Source organism: Camelus bactrianus, chromosome 8 (assembly GCF_048773025.1).
Source record: "Camelus bactrianus isolate YW-2024 breed Bactrian camel chromosome 8, ASM4877302v1, whole genome shotgun sequence".
NCBI classification, from domain to species: Eukaryota; Metazoa; Chordata; class Mammalia; order Artiodactyla; family Camelidae; genus Camelus; species Camelus bactrianus.
In genome coordinates this window covers 72,068,640-72,081,832 of record NC_133546.1, presented here as the reverse complement: position 1 = coordinate 72,081,832, position 13,193 = coordinate 72,068,640, and the positions used below count along the sequence as shown (strand labels likewise).

At 32.2% G+C, this 13,193-nt stretch overlaps 1 non-coding gene across 1 annotated transcript; it reads left to right on the top strand.

Annotated features, from left to right (window-relative positions):
- The first annotated feature begins 744 nt into the window (after positions 1-744).
- Positions 745-817, top strand: TRNAV-AAC (transfer RNA valine (anticodon AAC)). The gene has a single exon. It is a non-coding gene; the product is annotated as a tRNA-Val (tRNA).
- Positions 818-13,193: the final 12,376 nt, after the last annotated feature.

Here is a 13,193-nt window from a genome sequence, read left to right as displayed (position 1 = left end):
CACCAGTGAAATGCCATCAGCAAATTCAGGGTGTGAAAAATTCTGCAGGAGAGTCTTAGTTTGGTTAACAAAGAAAGGATTATAGATTAAAAGAGACCTGATAGGTATGCCCGTCAATTTTAGACATTGTTTAAATTCTAATACAAACAACTTGCTCAAACTATTCACAATAGCCAAGACATGGAAACAACCTAAATATACATTGACAGATGACTGGGTAAAGAAGCTGTGGTATATTTATACAATGGGATACTACTCAGGCATAAAAAATGATAAAATAATGCCATTTGTAGCAACATGGTTAGCCCTGGAGAATGTCATTCTAAGTGAAGTAAGCCAGAAAGAGAAAGAAAAATACTGTATGGTATCACTCGTATTTGAAATCTAAAAAACAAATAAAAAAGGACAAGTGAACTTATATATAAAACAGAAACAGACTCACAGACATAGAAAACAAACTTATGGTTACCAGCAGGGAAGTGCATGTGAAGGGATAAACTTGGAGTTCAAAATTTGCAGATACTGACTGGCATATATAAAATAGATAAGCAGGTTTATACTGTATAGCACAGGGAACTATATTCAATGTCTTATAGTAGCTTATGATGAAAAAGAATATGAAAATGAATATATGTATATTCATGTATGACTGAAGCATTGTGCTATATACCAGAAATTGCCACAGCATTATAAACTATCTCAATTAAAAAAAAAACCTGCTCTAAAATAAATACATAGATGGGGGGAAGGTATAGCTCAGTGGTAGAGTGTGTGCTTAACATGCATAAGGTCCTGGGTTCAAATCCCAGTACCTCTGCTATAAATAAATAAACTAACTAACTAACTAACAAACAAACCGAATTACCCACCCACCTCCAGACAAACAAAAAAACAAAAAAAAATAAAATAAATACATTAATAGATAGACAGGTAGACAACTAATTAATTAATTGATTTCCCTGAGACAGTCTGGGAAATATGAACAGTTACAGAATATTTTGTAATATTAAGAACTATGTTGTTTTGAACATTTTGGATAATGTTTTTTGTACACTTCTTGTACAATCTTGCAAATCTCACAGCTCTCACTCCACATGCTGATGTGGTGACCAGCTCCATGCAGACATCAGAAAAGGCCTAGTCACAGGATTTTATCAAGCTTCTAGTTTGAAGGAACCCAGTTAAAGAAATGATATTGTGATTACATTTAAAAAGGGGCTGAGTGAGCTCCTACACTGTAGAATTCTCTGAGGTCTCTGTGGAAGAAATAATACAACGTTCGGGATATACTTTTACAGTAATTCACAAAAGGAAATAAAATAGTCCAATGGAGGAGTAGATGAAACAAGATTGGCCACATGTTAACAATAGCTGGAACTGGTTAATGGATACATGGGGACTGATACTGGTTTTCCTACTTTTACAGATGTTTGAATAAATAAAAATGAAATTAAAAGTTTTAAAAAAGTTATATACATGTATGTATGTGTGTAAATATATATATATAAGTATTTGTTCTTCACCTGTGTTCTGACCCTTTCCTTAGTGTAGAACGATGCTGAGTTGGGAGTGACTCCCACATAGGGGACATTGGCAATGGATGGAGATATTTTTGATTGTCACCACTAGGTTTGTGCTACTGACATTATTGGGATAGACATCGTGGATGTTCCTAAACATCCTCGGAGACACAGGACAATCCCCAGACCCAAATATCAACAGTACCAAGGTTGAAATACTCTGATGACATTATCATGCAAACCAATGGCTGGTGGTAGCTATGGCACTCCTGATTTTTTTTCAGTTTTAATCATCTCCACTAATTTCTCCAGTGTATTGTTAAAACGAGTTATAGAATCCCTTTGTAGTTATTAGCCCTTTACATTGGGGAGAAACTAAATTTAATACAAGCACACTTTAGGGAAAATTTAAAAATCAAAATATTTATTTTATATCAAGGGCAAGCTTAATGTCCTTATTTTTAATAACCATTTAATTTTAATACATTTGAGGGTTGCATAGTTTCCTTTAACTCTATATTATGTGCTACTTAGAATATTTGTGAAATGAACACACATGACCAAAGTAACACAAAAGTCAGGAAGATTGTAAATAGGTGTAAAATGTTTTAAGATTCTAGTATTGTTAAAGAGGTAGTAAAAATTGTTCTATTAAAAAAGTAGTAACTCAAGGGGAAGGGTATAGCTCAGTGGTAGAGTGCCTGGTTAGCATGCACGAAGCCCTGTGTTCAATCCCCTGTACCTCCATTAAATAAACAGATAAATAAACGTAATTACTTCTCCTTCAAAAAAATTTAAAAGGCAATAACTCTACATGTTTTAATCTGTAAGGTAACCAATAAAAGAGTATGCCATTATAAATTAATAGAAAGGAAATGGAATGATTGTAATAAACCAACCTTGAATTCTTAGCAAATCTTTTTTTTTTTCCTATCGCGAAGTGTACAGTCGTAAATACATGGGTGGGAAGTTATGTGTGTGTGTGTGTGTGTTTGTGTGTGTGCGCGCAGACGCATATGATCCCAGTCTTAGGATCTAGATAATGAAAGTTCCATAAAATGTAATCAGTAACATTTCATCATTTTCTATGATGCTTAGGCTGTATAGTAATAATTGGAAGGTAATCAGGAATAAAAAAAAAATAAATTTCCTTAAACAGGTATAAAGCAGTGGAGGAGTCATTCCAGAAAGGTTAAGCCTTGTCACATCTTGTAGGCGGTTTGGAATAGAAATCTTTTCAAAAGCATAGTTAATTTAATTTGAATTTAAAATCTTGACTTTTTATTGACCCTCTTATTCTAAAACCGATTAACTAAAGACTTAATGGATCCTTTTAAGTTAATTAGAATCTTTTAAACTGCACCCCCACTCCCCGAAGGGAACGTTTTACACGTGTAACAGATGAATTACTATTGAATGTTTTATAACATAGAAACTGCTTACATATTGTGAACATGTATAACAGGTCAAGTTTCTTGCTCTAACTCCATTTGTCAGACTAGGAGATGTGAATCACTTAGATCGATCAGTTTGACATGAAAAGAATTTTAGCCAAAGGTCTATAGAACAAAAGGTAATATGCTGTAGAATGGTATCTATAAAAAAATAATCCAAGATTCACAAGGAATCTGAATTTATCAAGTCTAAATATCACCTGATACACAAGTTTGCTACAATAAATCCTGAGAAGTCTCAATATATTTTATATGAATATATTGAGGCAGCACGTTATAGTTTGTAGCTGTTCTGAATTGTTAGGTATTAGCAACACTGTGCAGTTCTAACATGGGTTTTTTTGATACTATCCTTTTTCCCACCCAAACAGCATCTCTTTCCTCTTTCGCATGACAACTCCATCACATATTGCTGGATAATGAGTACTTACTAAAATCAGGCATAATTCTGAAGTATTTATTTGAATTCAAGTATTTCTACCTTATTAATGGCACTGCTTTTAGGAGAGAAAAAAAAAAGAGAGAGAGAGAGGAACAGAGAGGCTAAGTTGGCCACAGTTTTAATCACTGGTAAATTCTGGAGTCATAGTTACATCCACACTGTGGTTCCTGGATCTGGGACTTTAAGTATTATACATGACTGTGTCTCTTTTCAATAAGTCATGTCCTGTAGGAATTTATTTTTCACCTCTCTAGAATAAAGGAAATTATAATTTTTCCAAGTTTAACCATTTATTAGTTTTAGGCAAAATATTTGACTTATTTCTTAATGCTGATAAACAAATTAGTCTTTGATTTTCCCCAACTATTCTCTACTCCCCTCCAGTTTTATTGAGATATAAATGACATGCATCCCTGTGTAAGTTTGTGGCGTAGAGCATGACTTACTTATATTGTGAAGTGATTACTGAAGTCAATCTGGTTCATATGCATCATCTCATACAGATACAATAAAAAGATAAAGCTTTTTTTTAGAAACAGATGCAACATCCTAATAAAATGTTCAGTCTGTTCTGAACTGAAAGCAACCTACATCACCAATTTATCATCTATCTCCATGTCATTTCTTAAAGCTCATCTGCTCCCAGCCAACTAAGGCTTATTCCAAAAATACTCTTGAACAAAAATTGTAGAATACACGAAGGTGTTTGAGGAGACTAATTGCATCATAACAAATATTTTGAATCTCACTCAAAGTTATACTTTCTGATATGTTTGTGCTGTGATTCCTTTTTCTCTTTTCTCTGCCTCAAAGTACTCAACTTCCCTCACTGAATTTACATCTAGACACACAGGAGAACTTCCTGTTAACTGAGTGCTCCCATGCTCCTTGGTGATGGAGAATTTGTAGCCTTCATGTGCTTCAGTATGATGAAATTAAATGGTTTATTTTTTGCAGCATTAATTAACATATAATTCAAATGTCATGAAATTTACTCATGTAAAGCATACAATTCAATGATTTTTAGTATAGTCACAGACATGTGCAATCATCATCTTCTTTTCATTACCTTAAAAGAAAAAAAAAAATAACCATTACCCTAAATGATAAAGACCCTTGTCATATCTGAAACATATGGTATGTTGTATAGAGAAAGATTTTAAAAGATTTATTTAAAAGAGGAAAAGTACACCTCCAAGAATGGGAGGCGGGCTGATCCAAGGGAGAAAAAGTGGTGGTTTTTGTCTCCCCTTCTCTTATTCCCTCGCTTAGAGGTGGTCTCTTGATTGATTGACGGCTCTTGTCCTTGGAATGCTTACTCATGTTTGGCCCCTTTTGTGCATGTCTTTACCCATGCTGCACACAGAAAAACCCATGGGGGCCTAAACCGCAATGTTAATTGTAATACAATGAATATTGGGTCATGTCTGGTTAAGTCCTTTTTGCTACTTCGCAATCGTGGATGTAGGGTTTTAATCAATTTCTTGCCGGCACTCATTTAGAAGAAGTCCATTTATGCTGGAGGTGGGCATAACACCATATTCCAGACCATCCTCCCTCTTCTCCACATACCTGCCTGGTGCCCCCGTATATCTGACTTCCTAACATAACCAGTACCTATTGTCCCCATGTCTTCCCATCCCACTCCGCAGCTATAAGCAACCGCTAATCTACTTTCTATACAGATTTCCACTTTGGGGGCATTTCATATTAATGAACTATAATCTGTGGTCTTACATAACTAGCTTTTTTCACTTAACATGTTTCTAAAGTTAATCTGTGTTGTAGTATATATTAGTTCTTTAGTTCTTTTTATGGAGAAAAATATGCCAATTGATTCATAACATTTCATTATCCATTCATTAGTTTATGGACATTTAGGTTGTTTCTACCATTTGGCTATTATAATAATGTTGCAGTAAATAATTGTGTACATGTTTTTGTGTAGACATATGTTTTCATTTCTCTTGAGTATATACTTACAAGTGGGTTTCATGAGTCATACAGTAACACATAGTAGTTGGAAAATTAGCAGACTATTTTCTAAAGTGATTGCACCAGTGTAAATTCCCACCAGTGGTACACCAGAGTTCCAGTTTCTCCATGTCTTTGTCAACACTTGTTATCTGACTTCTTGATATGACATTTTTATACTTAAACATATGAGATAAATCTTCTTGATCTTGAATTTGGCAAAGAATTCTTTGATATGACACCAAAAGCTAGAGCTTTTGAACAGCTTATGAACAGCTAAAGAAAAAAAAAGACAGATCAGACTATATCAAAAGTAAAAATTTTTGTCTTTAAAGGATACAAGGAAGTAAGAAAACAACTCAGAGAATGGGAGAAAATATTTGCAAATCATACATCTGGTAAGAAACCTGTATCTGGAATATATAAAAAAGTGTTACAACTCAATAATTTTAAAAAATTCTCAATTTTTAAAATGAGCAAAATATCTGAATAGATATTTCTTCACAGAAAGACACACAGATTACTAGCAAGCAAATGGAAAAATGTTCAGCATCATTAGTCATCAGAAAAATGCTCATCGAATCCATAATTAGATACCAGTTCACAACACAAGGACGACTAGAATCTAACAATCTATGCCTTTTGGTTGGCTTGCCATTTTACTTTTTTTTTTTCATGTCATGTATCTTTTCCGTTCATCTGTTCATCCTTTACTATTTTCTTTAGGATTAAATGGATGTTTTCTAATGTAGCCTTTACATTTCTTTGATTTTTTACTGTTTTGGGTTATTTTAGTGGTTGCATTCATGTTTACTATAAAGATCCTAATTTATCATAATTGGCTTCAGATTTATGCTAGTTTGAATCCAGTGATCTATAGAAATGTTACTCCTAAATAGCTCTGTATACTTTCCTCCTTTTGTGAGTGTTAGGCAGTTAGATAGAAATGATCACCGGGCAGGAGGAGTGGAAGAGGAAAGGAAACCCAGAAACTAACAGTATGCCTGCAATCAGGATGAGGGGCTCCAAAATATTTACTTTCTATAAATGAGTGAGGATCAGCAAAGAAGCCAGCTGGGATCAAACACTGCAGCTGCACAATAGACAGAAGGACCCAGCTTAGCCTGACACAATGCTCATTGTAATGTAATAAACATTGCAGTTTGAGCCCCTCCTGTAGATTTCCCTGTGTGCATCATGGGTAAGAACATACACACAAGGGACGGGAGTATCTGAGCACAAGGAACTGAGCTGTGAATCAATCAGTCACAAAAACGCCCCCTAAGCCAGGATATAAGACAGGAGAAACAAAGGAGCAGCTCCATTTTTCCTCTCTTGAATTGTACCCCCCCCCCAATTCTCAGGAGTGTTCTATACTTTACTACATTTTTACTTCATTAATAAAATCTTATTTATATCACGCTTTCTGTCTTTCATTAAAAATTCATTTTTTTCAGGTGACTAAGAACCAAGGTAACTTTTATCCCCCTGCTCCCAGGAACAATAGTATTGTTTTCCATATAACAAATATTAATATTTAACAGAAGAAAATAGGCATTTATACTGTCTTTTATACCTACATACTTACATTTACTGGTGGTGGTGGTGGTGTGTGTCTGTGTGTGTTTGTGTGTGTAGAATTAAATTATATTCTGAATTCAGTTGCTTTCATCCTAAAGAACTTACCTTAGTAGTTCTTGCAATATGAGTATGTGAGCAACAAATGCTTTCAGTTTTTTTTTCTTTCTTTGATTTTTTTTTTTACTTTGAAATTTGAAAAGTTTATTTCATTCTTATTTTTGTTTTTTTATGGTATTGAAATTTTTTTTATTGAGTTATACTCAGTTTACAAAGTTGTGTCACATTCTTATTTTTAAAGATACCATTTTTGGATTTAAGATCCTTGGTGGTTGTTTTGTTGGCTTTTTTCTTTTTCCTTGAGAACTTTGAATATGCTATCCCACTGTTTTGTGGTTTCCATTACTTCTCCTTAGAAGTCTGCTGTTAATCATATTGGGGTTCTCTTTTAAGTGGAGAATCATTTTCTATTATTTATTTCAGAATTTTTTTTTTGTTTTAGACATTCAGAACTTTTACTGTGATTTGTCTGTAGATTTTTTTTTTTTGCATTTACGCTACTTGGATTTTATTAAGTTACTGGATGTGTAAGTTATTGATTTTCAATACATTTGGGAAAATTTTACATGTCTTTCTGACACAGCTGATTGGAGAGTTGAGATTTTGCAAATTTGGGAACATATATTTTTTCCATATTTTAACACCAGGTAGTCAAAAGCTGAGAGATAAAATTAATTAGCAGAATATTCAGAAATCCTTTCTAAAATGCTTAAATTATATTTACTACCTTGTATATTAAAAAATTAGGGGTTATCAACATATCAATACAACATAAAATAAAAAAATTAAGTATTGAGAAAATTAGTTTTGATGCCAGAAACATTAAAAGTTCATCATCATCATCTACTTATTCTATATACTTTTATAGTAATTTGAAACATATTACTTAATTTGTCCTCAAACTATATGACAGGATACTGACACATACTCTTTCTTGAAGTGATTTTCATTTTCCAAAAGATGAGGACAGTTGAAAGCCAAATATATGTAATTTTGATCAAAATAAAAAATAGAGACACTTCTTTCAAATTCTTATTAAAAGAAATAACATGTACAAGTTGTGTGGTCTTAGTTAAGCTATTAAGCTCTCTCTGAAGTGTTTTCCTCATCTGAAAAAGTCAATTTTCAGCTTTATCAAGTTTTTAAGAGAATTGGAAGCTTTGATATACATGAAAATATATGAAGGCTTAAAAAAATAAAAATAAATAAATAAAATTTAAAAAGAAGAAGATATATGAAGGCTTTTAACACATTTGTTGTTAGTATTTTACAATTTTTTTCATTGAATAATGGTAGCAATTTAAGATTCTGTGCTTTAAAAATAATATAAATTTAGTATTAGTTTTACACTATATATTATAAATAATATTAGAATGCAAAATAGTAATACAAGTATTATTATAAGAATATATATTTAAATTTTCCACTAAGGGAAAATCTTGCCTTAAAAAGCTTGACTCTATACAACATGCACATATTCAATTAACTTGCTACATAATTGTTTTTGAACTTGATTAATGAAAAACCACCTGGATTCCAAGGCCCCAACACTAGACCATATTAATATCAAGTATAAATTAAAGATGTGTAATACACTGTCATTAAAATTGTGTTTAATTTTGGAAGGCACTTATATATAAAAACTTGATTTAATGAGATTTTATACTGTAGCAATAAAAAAAGAGTTATCTAATGATTGAAAAATACAAAACACTATCTATCATCAGCATAAATATCAATCTTTAAGAATTTTTTAAAAACTAAAAGTTGTTAATCCATTTAAGGTGTTATCTTACTTAACCTACTGGACTACTTAGTTGAATGGAATATAAAGGATCAAAGCATTGTTTGGATAAGAGATGGATGGTATCATTTTTGCTTTCAGAAAATAATTTAAATGATCTAAAATATAAGTACATGTTGCAGATGCAAAGTGACCTTTAAAGCAGATCTATCAGTAACTTTTATTCATTCTCATTTATCATAAAACCAACTGGTTTTATGGCAGCACAGTTGGCTTTGGCTCAAAGATATTAGCTTCTCTGTCGGGACCCTGTGTTGACAACATTCTCCTGTTGCTTGTCCATTTGCTTTGCTTGGCGAAAGTCCAGGTTAATTAAAAAATACTAACAATAAGATTGAAATGTTATGATGATTCTCATGAAATGATCTGAGGATAAATTAACGTGAGCCTGAAAAGAATGACAGAATAAGCAGTTCAATATAAATACTTAAGGATTATTACTACTAGATAAGTAATGATGACCATTTTCAGATTTTGGCATCTGGTATATTTGGAAAGTGTTCCTTTCAATATTTCCTTCCACATGCAGTCAGAGTCTTATGACCGAAAGCCGTATGACTACTGAATTAGGGGCTGCATGAGAAACACCACATAATTCCTGTTAAGAAATTACGTTATACACTTCTCTTCCAGAAATTGGGTCTAAAATTTCAAATCATAATACTTTCTGTTTATAGAATATGACTTCCAAGAAGGCTTTATAGTTGGAAATTCACTCATGCATTCATCAGTGCATTAAGGCTTGCAAAATGCCTGGAGCTATAAACACAAAGATGATGCTAGTGGTTCTATGTATCACAGCACACTAACAGAAAGGCATTTGGAGCAAGCACGCTTTTTGCAGCGTCACATTACAAGTAAATATCCTACATGGTCTCTATTCTTCATTACTATATAAATTAATTCATTAATTAATAAAATGGATATTTATATATATTTTCAGAAATAATTTTCCTTTTATCTTCCCACAATAGGATGATTCCATGATATTAAAAAACATACAGCCCAGTGTCTGTGATTGACTGGCTGATTCAACGTGTTAAACTCAGTTTAACGTGTGTAGATCTTACACACGTTGGCAGATTGAGTCGTCTGACAGGCAAAGTAAGAGAATGTCTTAACGGTGAAACTCATGATAGTGATAATGATATTAGACAAGTAACACTTATAAGAACTTAAAATATACTAGGCACTTAAGAAGTCCTTTGAAGAGACTAGGTAAATTCTATAAAAGCTTAAGTCAGGAATACACAGGAAATAACCATCCTAGTCTTTTAAGGGTTAAAAATTTGAAAATGAAATACAGACTGTAGTGCAGTGAAAGAAAAAACAAGGGTAATTTAGAATTAAAATAACTAAATTAATGTGAGGGAGAATGCAAAGAAAAATGAAGTTCTGTGTGCCTAACAACATCTGAAATAACATGGCTTGTTGAAATTGAAAGAACAAATGTATGTTAAGGCAAACCAGTTAAAGTTATAGAATATACAGCAAAGTTTAAAGCATTTATATAATATTTTAAGTGAAAAGGGAAAAAAGAAAATAATACAGTTGTATATTCTGCTTTGTGTTTTGCTTTTCAAAATTATGGATTTTCCTGGTATATATCAACTATTAAATAAACAAATATAAAAACAAAGCAAAAACAAATCTGTCTCCCTTCCCCCTAAAAAAACCCCAAAACAAGAAATGAGTTTTAAAAAATACATAATTTTAAAGATTTTACTGGAGTAAAAGAAAAAAAAATAAGGGGAAATTTATATCCAAGATAAAAATTAAATAAGAAAAATCAACTGAAACCTGCACAAGGTCAAGCAAAATATGCAAAGTTAAAAATAGACTTGTTCTCTAGGCAAATGCAAACTGAGATGTGGAGACCAAACCTTTTGCTTTCATGTACTAAGGAAATTATATTGTGTGTCAGAAATAATAATTAAAGGGTAAAAAATAAAGACTTTTTTTACTTATTGTTTGAATGTCTTTAAAAATAATTGACTTTTAAAGCAATAACAAAAAACAGAGTCTTGTGAGTTTAAAACATATTTAGCAGTAAAATGTATGACACTCTTAGCACAAGAGGAGGAAGGAAGAAGGTTAAGTATAATGTTAAGAATTTCAAACTATAGTTAAAGTGATACAACAGGGCTTATAGCAGGTTGATAAATTATAGAGGTCTTATAAGAACTATATAAATCCTAAAACAACTACTTAAATAGCATAAGTGTTACAGCTAATCATCAACAAAGGAGATGATATGGAATAATAAAAAATATGAAATTAATCCAAAAGCACACAGTAAAAGACAAAGAAAAGGACAGAATAAGGGAAGGGACAAACAGAAAACATATAGCAAGATGTGTGATACAAACTCAACCATATTAAAAAGGAACATAAAATTTGAATGATTTAAGTAACTCATTGAAAAGGCAAAGATTGTCAGACATAAGTTAGTGTAGAGATATATCGAATCTCTCCATGTTTATTATGTTTATTATTATTACCTTCATGTTTATTATTGTCTCTCCTTTATGAACCAGGTTCATAATATGGTTAATATCAGTTATTCCAAAATCAATCTACAGATTTGACAAAATATCAGTCAAAATCTCAGCAGCCTTGTTTATAGAAATGAGAAAGCTGATTTAATTAATATAGAAAGGCAAAGCTGAAGGATTTATATTACTTTATTTTAAACAGTATTATAAAGCTATAGTAATCAACAGAGTGTGCCATTGGCAACAAGATAGAAAAATAAATCAATCAAAAGCCTAGAAGGGTCCAGAAATATACCCATGCATATATACGTAGTTGATTTTTGATAAAGGTAAAACAAACAGGAATTCAGTGGATAAAAACAATCTTTTCAACAAACAATGCTGAAAAATAAATATCCATATGCTGAAAAAAAAAACCTTCAACCATATGACACAGAATAACAAAAAAAATTATCTGAAAATAGATCAGAGACCTAAATGTAAATTAGAAGAAAACTTAGAAAAAAATCCTTGTGATCTTGGCAAAGATTTAGGCACAACTTCAAAAGTATGATCATAAAAGAAAAAAATTAAATTATCAAAATTAAGATCTTAGGCTCTTTAAAAGGCATTGTTAAGAGAATGAAAATATAAGTCACATACTGGGAGATTTCTCATATATCTAAAAAGGTACTTCTAACAGAATATATAATGAATTCTCAAAACTCAGTAATAATGAAAAAAATAACAACAACAAAAACATGAAAATATTGGGCATAAGATTTGAGTGAACACTTTTCAAAAATTATATCGAGAAGGCAAAAACTGCCACTAGGGAAATGTAAATTAAAATCACAACAAACTATGGCTACACCATCTATTAGAATGTTTAAAAACTTTAAAGAGGGTAAAGCATTGGCAAGAAGGTGGAGCAACTGGAACTCTGTGCTACCTTCCCGGAGGGAATGTGAACTAGTGCTGTCACTCTGGAAACTGTCAGATTCTTAAAATGTTACATGGACACCTACCATGTGACTCAACTATTCCATCATAGGTCAGCTTTTACCTGGTCACAGGACAAGCAACGGTGTTCTTGAAGCAAGCCTCCGTCTTTTTCTGCCTATAACAAACATGAAAGTTTTCCTTTCAATATTTCTGGCCTGCTTTCTTCATCTAAGCAGCTGTTTGGGCAACTGGACCCTACATTTATGATCTGTATGTATTCATCTTTTCATTTTTTTCTTTATTCTCATTTGTATTCTCTGTCCTCTCTCTCGGTCTCACTGGCCTATTTCTCTCTCCACTTTCTGTCCATATGTCTGTCTCTCTGTTCCTCTCTTTCTCTCACTTCTCCTCACTTCCATATCTCTCTGAGGTACATGACTAGACAGGTTCTAGGATATAGGATTCAGTTAGGAATTAGCCCTAAGTGTTCAGTGCAACGTCAGGTGCTTGTTGATCACACGTTCTCCTTCATTCCGAATCCAGAACACTCAGAGATATTGATTGAATTGCCCAAGTTATCTCAGTAAGTAAGTGGTTGGGTTAGGAATCAGCCTTGTTTCATTTCTTCATGCTTATAATTAGAGATCAACTTGTTTGTTAGTAAGTATGCATATTAGCAGAATTGTTTAGTTGATAGGAACACAGCTGAGCAAATTTTACATTATGGAGTTTTCTATGTTATGTAGTATGAAAGTATGTCTTTCCTGCCTTTCCACATATTCAAAATATTTTTACTGTTCTAATTGTTCATAATTTTTAAATGCCCTTGCCTGATTTGTTTTTGAAGTAATGAAATATTTGAAGCATTTTAAAGTAAATTAGTTTCTCATTTTCTTAGTACACATTACAAATAATTTAAGTATATCTAGAAATTTATTTTAA